We start from the raw sequence: 8,755 nt of genomic DNA, 5'->3' as shown, positions 1-8,755 counted from the left end.
CACAGGCTCACTCTCTAGAACTCCAACAGGTCCCTCAAGAAAGGATGAACGGGAAATCCTAACCCGCGCCAGAAATAATCTTCAAAAACAACTACTTCATCAGTATGCGACATTGGGAAGGGCTCACTACTGGCTGGCCGCCATCCGACGGTGACACGGTCAGAAAAAGGACACCCTCCTCCACCATCCTGTTGATCTCCACCTCCCCCATGTTCGACGGCACCCACTCGTTGTCGCGGCTGGCTCCGGCGGTCGCCTTCTTCAGGTTTCTAACTCCCCTCTCCGACGCCATCTCTCAGATCTAGTTTGGGATTGGCGGTGGAAGCGCATGAGAATATGAATCTGGAAGTGCGAGGGCTGAGGAGGAAGATGAAATGGCAAAGTGGCAAAAGTGGGAGCGTAGGGTGCGACGACGCAGTTATAAAGCACTCCCCCCACTTTTTGCATTCGAGGGTTTTTGGGAAACCGCTCCATGATTTGCGCCTCTCTAAATCCTCCGAAACGGCGTGGTGGGCCGTTACCTGTGCTTTCGCGCAACTGCAGCCCGTATCACCCATTTATCACCACAATTGGTTACTGCTCATCGAATATTCACTGACTTCTCCGCCATCTATTATGGCTCGGTAATTACTACTATATAACCATTACTCCAGTTTTTTTTCTATGATTTGTTTTCTCCAAGATTTCCACTTGTGGCTCGAGGATTGCGTCATCAATACGACTTCGTTCCTCACCGCATTGGGGACTTTCTTCCGTTGACTTGTGTTTCTAACCCTAGCACCATGTGACTACGTCACCTACTATCAGGCTCGGAGACTAAGTGGGCACACTTCATCTTGCGGTGAATATGCTTTTCTCATTTTGGGGCTACACCCGAGGACTAGCTACCTGCTCGGCTAGTCTTGTGCTTTTCTTTACTTTGGACCCTAGCACCACGTGACTATGTCACCTATTGTCAGGCTTGGAGACTAAGTGGGCACACTTCTCCTTGCGGTGAGTGTGTTTGCTTTAATCTAGAAGACTCCACGCCTCCCGAAGCTGAAGAAGACTATCTCCCTTTCTCGTGGTTGGACTCTAAGTGGGCACACTTAGTCCATTGCGAGGAAATTTTTGATTTTGAACTTGAGCTCCTTACATCCTTATGGCAAGCCTAACTTGGGATACGCTGCTCGGCGATGGTTCAGAAGGTTCACACTGCTCGGTGATGGTTCACAACTGCTCAGCAACTCATCACAGTGGTCGGACCATGAGTTTGACTGCTTAGCTTTGTTCGCACCTGCTCGGACAAGCTCAAGATGGCGTTGCACAACGGATACGAGGTGCTTGGGGACAAGCTATAGGGGGTACGACCCCAGATACCCACGATAGACCATATGGGCTGCGCCCCTAGGGTCGGCCCAGCCTACAAGACGAAGCCTTACGGAGCACAGCGCTGCTCGACGCGTCCCGCAAGACACTGGGAAGATATCCTAAAGATAATACGAGATATGTTAGGATACGTATGATCCCATGATCCCTGTAATCTGTTATTACTTTCCGGTTATCTCCTAGATCTAACTAACTTGTAACCCTGCCCTCCGGACTATATAAGGCGGGCATGGACCCCCTCCAAACACACGCAATATCATACGATAGCCAATACAATCCAACAAACCACAGGAGTAGGGTATTACGTCATACTGACGGCCTGAACCTGTCTAACTCGTGTGTCTCTGTTGCCTTCTTGTTCTCGATTACTCGCATCTCTGCCGATCAATCTACCTTCGTGGGATACCCCTCTGAGGACTGCCGACGATATTCTGTCGACACACACTCTTGATCCTCCCTGGAGATGCAAGAATCTTATTTAATTTAAAGGGACTTTTGAGACCATTTTCTGACTCTACTGGCCTACATGTGAATTTCAACAAGTCATTTCTAGTTCCCATCAATATGACTGATGCAAGGGCACTCCATCTAGCCAACACTTTTGGTTGCAAAGTAGGAAGCATGTCATTCACCTACCTTGGTCTACCTCTTGGAACTACAAAGCCAGCTTTACAGGAGTTCTCACCTCTCCTCACAAGAATTGAGATAGTCTGCAAACCCAAAGATCAGTTGGGTCTTGGAATTATTGATATTGAAAGCCAAAATAATGATCTCTTGATGAAATTTTTGGACAAGTTCTACAATAATGCTAACCTGCCCTGGGTTAGCTTGACTTCGAGTAAATTCTATTCCAACACACAGACACCACCACATGTGAGAAGTCCAGTTGGCTCCTTTCGGTGGAAGGATGTCCTTAAACTTTTTGACAAATTTCAAGCCTTTTCAATCTGTAATCCTAGCAGGGGGAATACAGACCTCTTCTGGACAGACACTTGGGCTGGTGAAAAGCTGAAAGCTACATATCCTCAACTCTTTTCATTCACAAGGAAACCAAAATGCTCCATAAGATACTTTATTGATCAAGAGATTGAAAGAATCTTTAGATTGCCTCTTTCGTCACAAGCTGCCAGGCAACTCTAGCAAATTGAAGAGCTACTAGAGGGGAGGGAGTGGAATGAAAATGTTCAAGATAGCTGGTCATACACCTAGGGAAACTCTAATTTCAGTAGCAAGAAGGCCTACAATCTGTAAATAGGTGACTAAGAAGCCTCCCCCCTCTTCTCCTGGCTGTGGGCTTCTAACAACCTTGGGAAACACAAGTTCTTTTTCTGGCTATTGATCAGGGATAGATTAAACACAAGAAATTTACTTAGAAGGAAAAATATGCATTTGGATGATTACAACTGTGTCATGTGCAGTAATGGAACTGAGGAAACAAGTTTCCACCTGTTCTTTGAATGTTCATTCAGTCAGAATTGCTGGGATTCCATCCCCATCCAATGGGATTTGAGCCTTCCTCCTCTAGATATGATTATTGAAGCCAGAACTAATTTTGGGCATGTTATTTTTAGAGAAATTTTCATGACAACATGTTGGACAATTTGGACATCCAGGAATGCAGTGATCTTTGATAATGCCCAGGCTGACATCAATGTTTGGAAAAGGCATTTCAAAGAAGAACTTGGCCACGTCTGTATTAAGGCCAAGCCCTCTAGAAGCTCCTCACTTAGTTTTTGGAGAGATAGCTATATTGTTTAGGTTCTTGTGCCTTTTTCTTTTGGGCTTGTAAGCCTTGTAAATTACTTGTAAATACCATTCTTTCATTTAATGAAAAAAAATAGGTAGGGAGCCAAAATACAAGGTGATCAACTGCATTGCATTACACAAAAGATTATTACATATTTACATGAAAGATTTTACTATCCTTAGAGAACACAAAATTATATGAGATGATATTAACATTTTAGTATCCATTTATTAAAATTTGGCATGTCTCTACTTATAGTATTAAACTAGTCCCTTAACCCATGCTTCTGGATGGACTAGAAATTTTAAGAGTTAAGTGTTAGACATTCATGGATAAATGTGAAGGCTAGTACGAATTAAGTTGTTTATCCTTACTCTATCATGTATGCTCAGATTCTAACTTAATACACATATAGATATTTTCTTATATTTCTCTTTTTGTAATAGATACTAGTTACCAATTATTTGATATGCTTTTCCGATGCCATTCATATTTCTTTTCTCATTTGCATGGCACATCCATGTGTGCTTGACATATTGTTTAATTTTTTTGAACATGTGCTTGACATATGTTTAATTGAAATCTTAACTTGAGTTATGCGTGTTTGACATGACAATAAATATGTTCATTGCTTCTTGGACACATATATGCATTGTATGCATATTTGTTACACACTTATGTATGTATAGTTTGAGCAAGTTTTTCTGTTTCAGCCACATGGCATAATATATAAGCGGATAATTCATAAGCGTGTGTAGATAACTTTGGAATATTTTTAAATAGTGTCTAATATAGGTAATATGGATGCATATTTAGATATTCTTTTATGTGATTTTCAATGGTGATAGAGGTGGGTAATTTATATGTAGCTTAGAGGTTACTTTAAATTATTTTCATAATGGCATAGCTGAGTATTTTAGCTGTGTTTTTAGATGATTACTTAAAATTATTTTTGTAATGGTATAGCTTGCTTTAGGGATTTCTAGGTCGTCATTTTTAATAATCATGAGATACGTACTTCATATGAAAATTTACATTAGATTATTTTTATTATGACATAGGATTTCAGGGGCTACTTTCAGATACGTTAATAATATATAGCAAGCATGGATAATTTAGATATGGATGTTGGAAGTTGTTTTTATTTTGTAATGGCAGAGGTAGAGAATTGTTAAAAAAAATAGATTAAACCCAATGGTTATTATTGGTAAGGGTGATTAGGGCCCACCAGACTAATGGCTTGATATGTTTCTAATTTTTGTGAGAATTTCTAGAATCTATATCTTCTCTCTAGTATTTTTCATGAGGATCAACATATATAGAACCTAGAGGATCATCTAATTTAGTAATAGAAATATTTATTGGTATCTTTAATTTCTCTCGATGGCCATAGAAGAACATGTTTTAGGGGAATGAGCACGCTTTGCTACAACAAAATTCTACCGCATTCAACTAAAATATCATGAGAGTAGAAGATCATAAATTGTTACCACTAGACACGTAGCACAATGGAAGAAGAGTTGGAGTAGTCTAATCCAACATTGTGCTAGTCGATGTAGTGGAAGAAGAGTTGAAGTAGTGGCCATAGAAGGAAATATTCTGTTTTACATTTAAATTCTATAGAGTGATCATAAACAACATTATACACTATGTTACAAAATATTTTAGAATCTTTTCATGGTTGACCAAGGATTAGGAATAGCTTTATTGTGCATGTTTATCCTTATTAAATCTATAGGCTATGTGTGGACAATATTGGAGACATAATTGTTGTCTCTCAAGTCTCAACTGTTCTTGATGGTTTGATGCCTTGATGTGGGTGATGGATCTTCAACTATTCATAAACCTATTTACTCTCTCCATCTAGAAATGACAATAATCATGTTTTTACCAAGGAAAAATGAAACTTTATAAAGTTGATAAACAATTAGTGAAATTATATGCAAGCTTAGATCATAAAATATACAACGATACATATTTGTATTCAATGTGTTATTAAGGAGTTAATGTTGCTACAGTTTAGTCTAGTTATGGCGGGTGCGCCTAGAATACAATTTGAACCTCAATGATGTAGAACCCTAATACCGCTTTGTTGCATAATAAAGCAGGGAAAGCTTTTCTCTAAGAAAAGTTGTATTCAAAATTCCTCTGAGATGATTTTGATGTTTTTAGCAATCGACAACATATTGCAAGAAAATATTTATGTCAAAATCTATATATATTTGAATGAAATTTCTTCAGTCAAAATAAGCTTATCATTCCTGAGCGGAGGGAACACGTCTTAGTTCATCATGGGCATCAAGGTTTTTTAAAGGAAAATGCAGACATTATATTATATGCGTTCAAGGGGGATATATGCCTATAGGCTCCGATCGTGGAAGCTACTTGCGTAGACAAAACATAGCCATTACACGATGGTCACATTTCCACGTCGCTTTCCGTCAGGAGGCTGGCGAAAGTGTTGCTAGACATCTACTACTCCTATCTGGAACCGATTCCGTAGAAAGGCTCTGATAAGCCTGAGTGGAATTTAGGCAGGATCTGGGCCATATCGCAAAAGCCAGAATCTACGAACAATGCTTCTTTTATTTGGTTATAGGCGTAGCCTTTGCTTACTATAATGTCCTCGCCTTACATGACTATTCCCTCCCTGAAATACAAAATCTCAAGAATATTAGTACGTGCACTAGTATCACAGGGAGGGTCTTCTAATGTTGTACCCGGAACTGTTTCACTCTAAATGAAATGCAAAACACATCATTTTTGCAGTTCTTGCATGCATGTAACGACATGCCTGAATGAGACTGCATTTTCTCAGTCCACTCTGTGCGTGGTCACGCACTATACAGATACTCTGTAGGTGTAGAGGACACTAGAGGACACAGATCTTAGCCACATGTCTAATCAGGCATTATGATGATGATGTTCGCCGGTATCTTTCCGTCTAATCCATCCGTGTAGTGTAGCCTTTCGGAAATTCGAATCCAAAGCCTAGCTCGAGTGCTGCTCTCAGTGCTCTCCACCGGAGCAGGCAGGCTCTCGTTGAGTCTTCGCCCGAAACCTTCCCGTGGCCCATGCGAGATTGCGAAGCATCACGCTCAAGTCATTCTCGTGTGGGGCGCTTCGGGCCGGCTCACCGCATTGCAATGCGTTTCGTGGTTCATGTGTCCATGCTCTGGTGCGCTACACCGTAAAAGGTGACTAGAAATGTATAATGGAAGATACATGTTCCTGAATTTGGGACACGAGGTACACAAGCTTGTCACAAGACTTAAAGTGATTTCGTTTATGCCGCACAATGTATCGGACAGCTCATTCATTGAGATGGACCACCACTGGTGGGTGACTTAATTTGACACAATCTCTTAGTCTTAGTCTATATAGAAGCCGACTGGTTTGGTCTTTGATGTATTATTTTTAAAGTCATTTTATGTATGTTGTCTATTTTTTATACTAGCCTTTATTTTTCTTGAGATATATCAGATTTGAAGCACTATTTGAGTGTCATTATTTTATCAAAAAAGAGAGCGAAATTCTTCCTGTTTGGCTTTGCTTCATCGTCATTTTCTCCCCCACTCATCAATCTCTTGCTCCCACCTCTCTCTCTTCTCCAACATAAAAAATCTTCGCCAACGTCACACCACTCATATGTGACGGTCTAGCTAGCTAACCGGTCAAGCCCGTGCGCATTGCGACTCCACATAGCTCACGACGAGCATGGGAGGGAAGGGTGGTTTATTACCTTCTGCCTTTGTTAAGCTCACAATTGATATACATAATAGTTATCTATTTAAGTTGAGTCCACTACTACAGAAATGTTTTTTAGGGGCGGCTCGTAACCCTTTGTAGGAGCGGTTTGGCCAGCCGTCCCTATCGAACCGTCTCTACAAATCATGCATTTGTAGGGACGGTTCCCAGGCCGTCTCTACAAATCGATTTGTAGGGGCGGCTCATATTACCAGCCGCCCCTACAAATCAATTTGTAGGGACGGCGATAGTACCAGCCGCCTCTATAATACATGTTTGTAGGGGTGGTTCAATCTAGAACCGCCCCTATAGTACGTTTTTCCGTAAAAAAATTTAAATTTACAATTCAAATTCGACCAGAACACTGTTTGTTTCCACGTATTCCATCCCGCGTTCGCGTTGCCGAACGCCCCGCGACCAGCGTTTCGAACCCCTTAGACTACAAGCACAAGAGTATTATATAAACTACAATTACAAGTCCAATTCACAAGAATATATACAATCCATCATTAAATATACAAATTCCATACATATTGTTATCAACGTCCTAGAGCTAGCCTTTCAGTCTCATGAAGGTGTTAGTTATGAGGATTTCTACCTAAGTCAGACTCTCGGTCATGGTAGGCATCTTTGACGTGTATAATCTGGTCTAATATGAAGTTGCAAAGATCGTCGACGAGCTCTAAGAGTTGGTTATCCTTGTATTGGTCTCTTTTCATTCATTTATCTTCTTTCCACTACAAGAGAACAAGTTTCAGTTTAGTATTTCATACCATATATGAAGTTTTTATACTACGGGTGAAGAGGTTCAAACTTACTTTTAAGGGGTGTCTCCTATAGGCACCAATGTTACTCATCATAGAACATATATAGTATCCACAATGGACACTCTCAGGCTTTTGCTTGGGGCACTGTGTGTTTTGCATATGAAAATGGTAAGTAATTCTTTTGACAGCCATGTAATGGAGTACTGAAGAAGTAAGTTACACTTACCGTACATAGTGTTTTTATAGCCAGCTTTTCCTTCCTTGCTGGATCATGCCTTCCGTGATGTTTAGTGACATAGAACCTAAATGCCCTGTTCGAATTATTTTAGCAAATACAACATGTTAGTATCCAAAAGTGAACGTTACAAGTATTTATATAAACATATAAGCTAATGAGGATTATCGATATGTATACGTCTTGAGAATCGATATGAAGTCTTTGTATGTCACTGGGTCCCTATCTATTGAATCAAAGACCCATGCCATGCTCCTTCCGACATCGACGGCTATACAAATCCAGTGATTGCTGCATGGATTTAATCATAGAACTAGATAAGCTCTTTTGCATTGAATAAAATATATCGAACAAAGCTTTAAGTATAGAGTTGAACTTACTCGAAGTTGTATGATAGCCATATAGTAGAGTGGTGTTGGAGAATTTTGAAAGCCAGGGCAATGTATGCCGCAACCTTAAGGGACTGTTCCCTTAGTTTCGCCGTACGGATGTGCTCTTTTTTCCGAAGAGTCTTTACAGCAGCTAGCTCTTTGGCATCCAGTTTCCACTATTTAGGGTAATTAAAATTTGTTTGGGCTATAGCTTGAGGGCCTAGATACCCGGCTTTCACACTTGGCATTTGTTTGACAATGTGCACTTGCATTCTACAAATCATGGCGTGGGTTAGTTACAATAAAATTCAAAGATTACATTCATATCATATCGGGAGGACAAAGACTTACAGGCACTATGTGCGAATTAGATTCATCTCCATTGCTCCCAGGTGAAAGCATGTCTGCATGTCATTGAAGTCAAAGACAATTTTCTGGGCTGGGCTTCCAAATATGCCGGTGGGGAAGCATGCTTGTATGATGTCTATGCTCGTTGGGAGAACACGCAAGTACCAATCAT

This window comes from Miscanthus floridulus, chromosome 16, assembly GCF_019320115.1.
Source record: "Miscanthus floridulus cultivar M001 chromosome 16, ASM1932011v1, whole genome shotgun sequence".
Taxonomy (NCBI): domain Eukaryota; kingdom Viridiplantae; phylum Streptophyta; class Magnoliopsida; order Poales; family Poaceae; genus Miscanthus; species Miscanthus floridulus.
Note: the sequence above shows the minus strand (reverse complement) of the source record.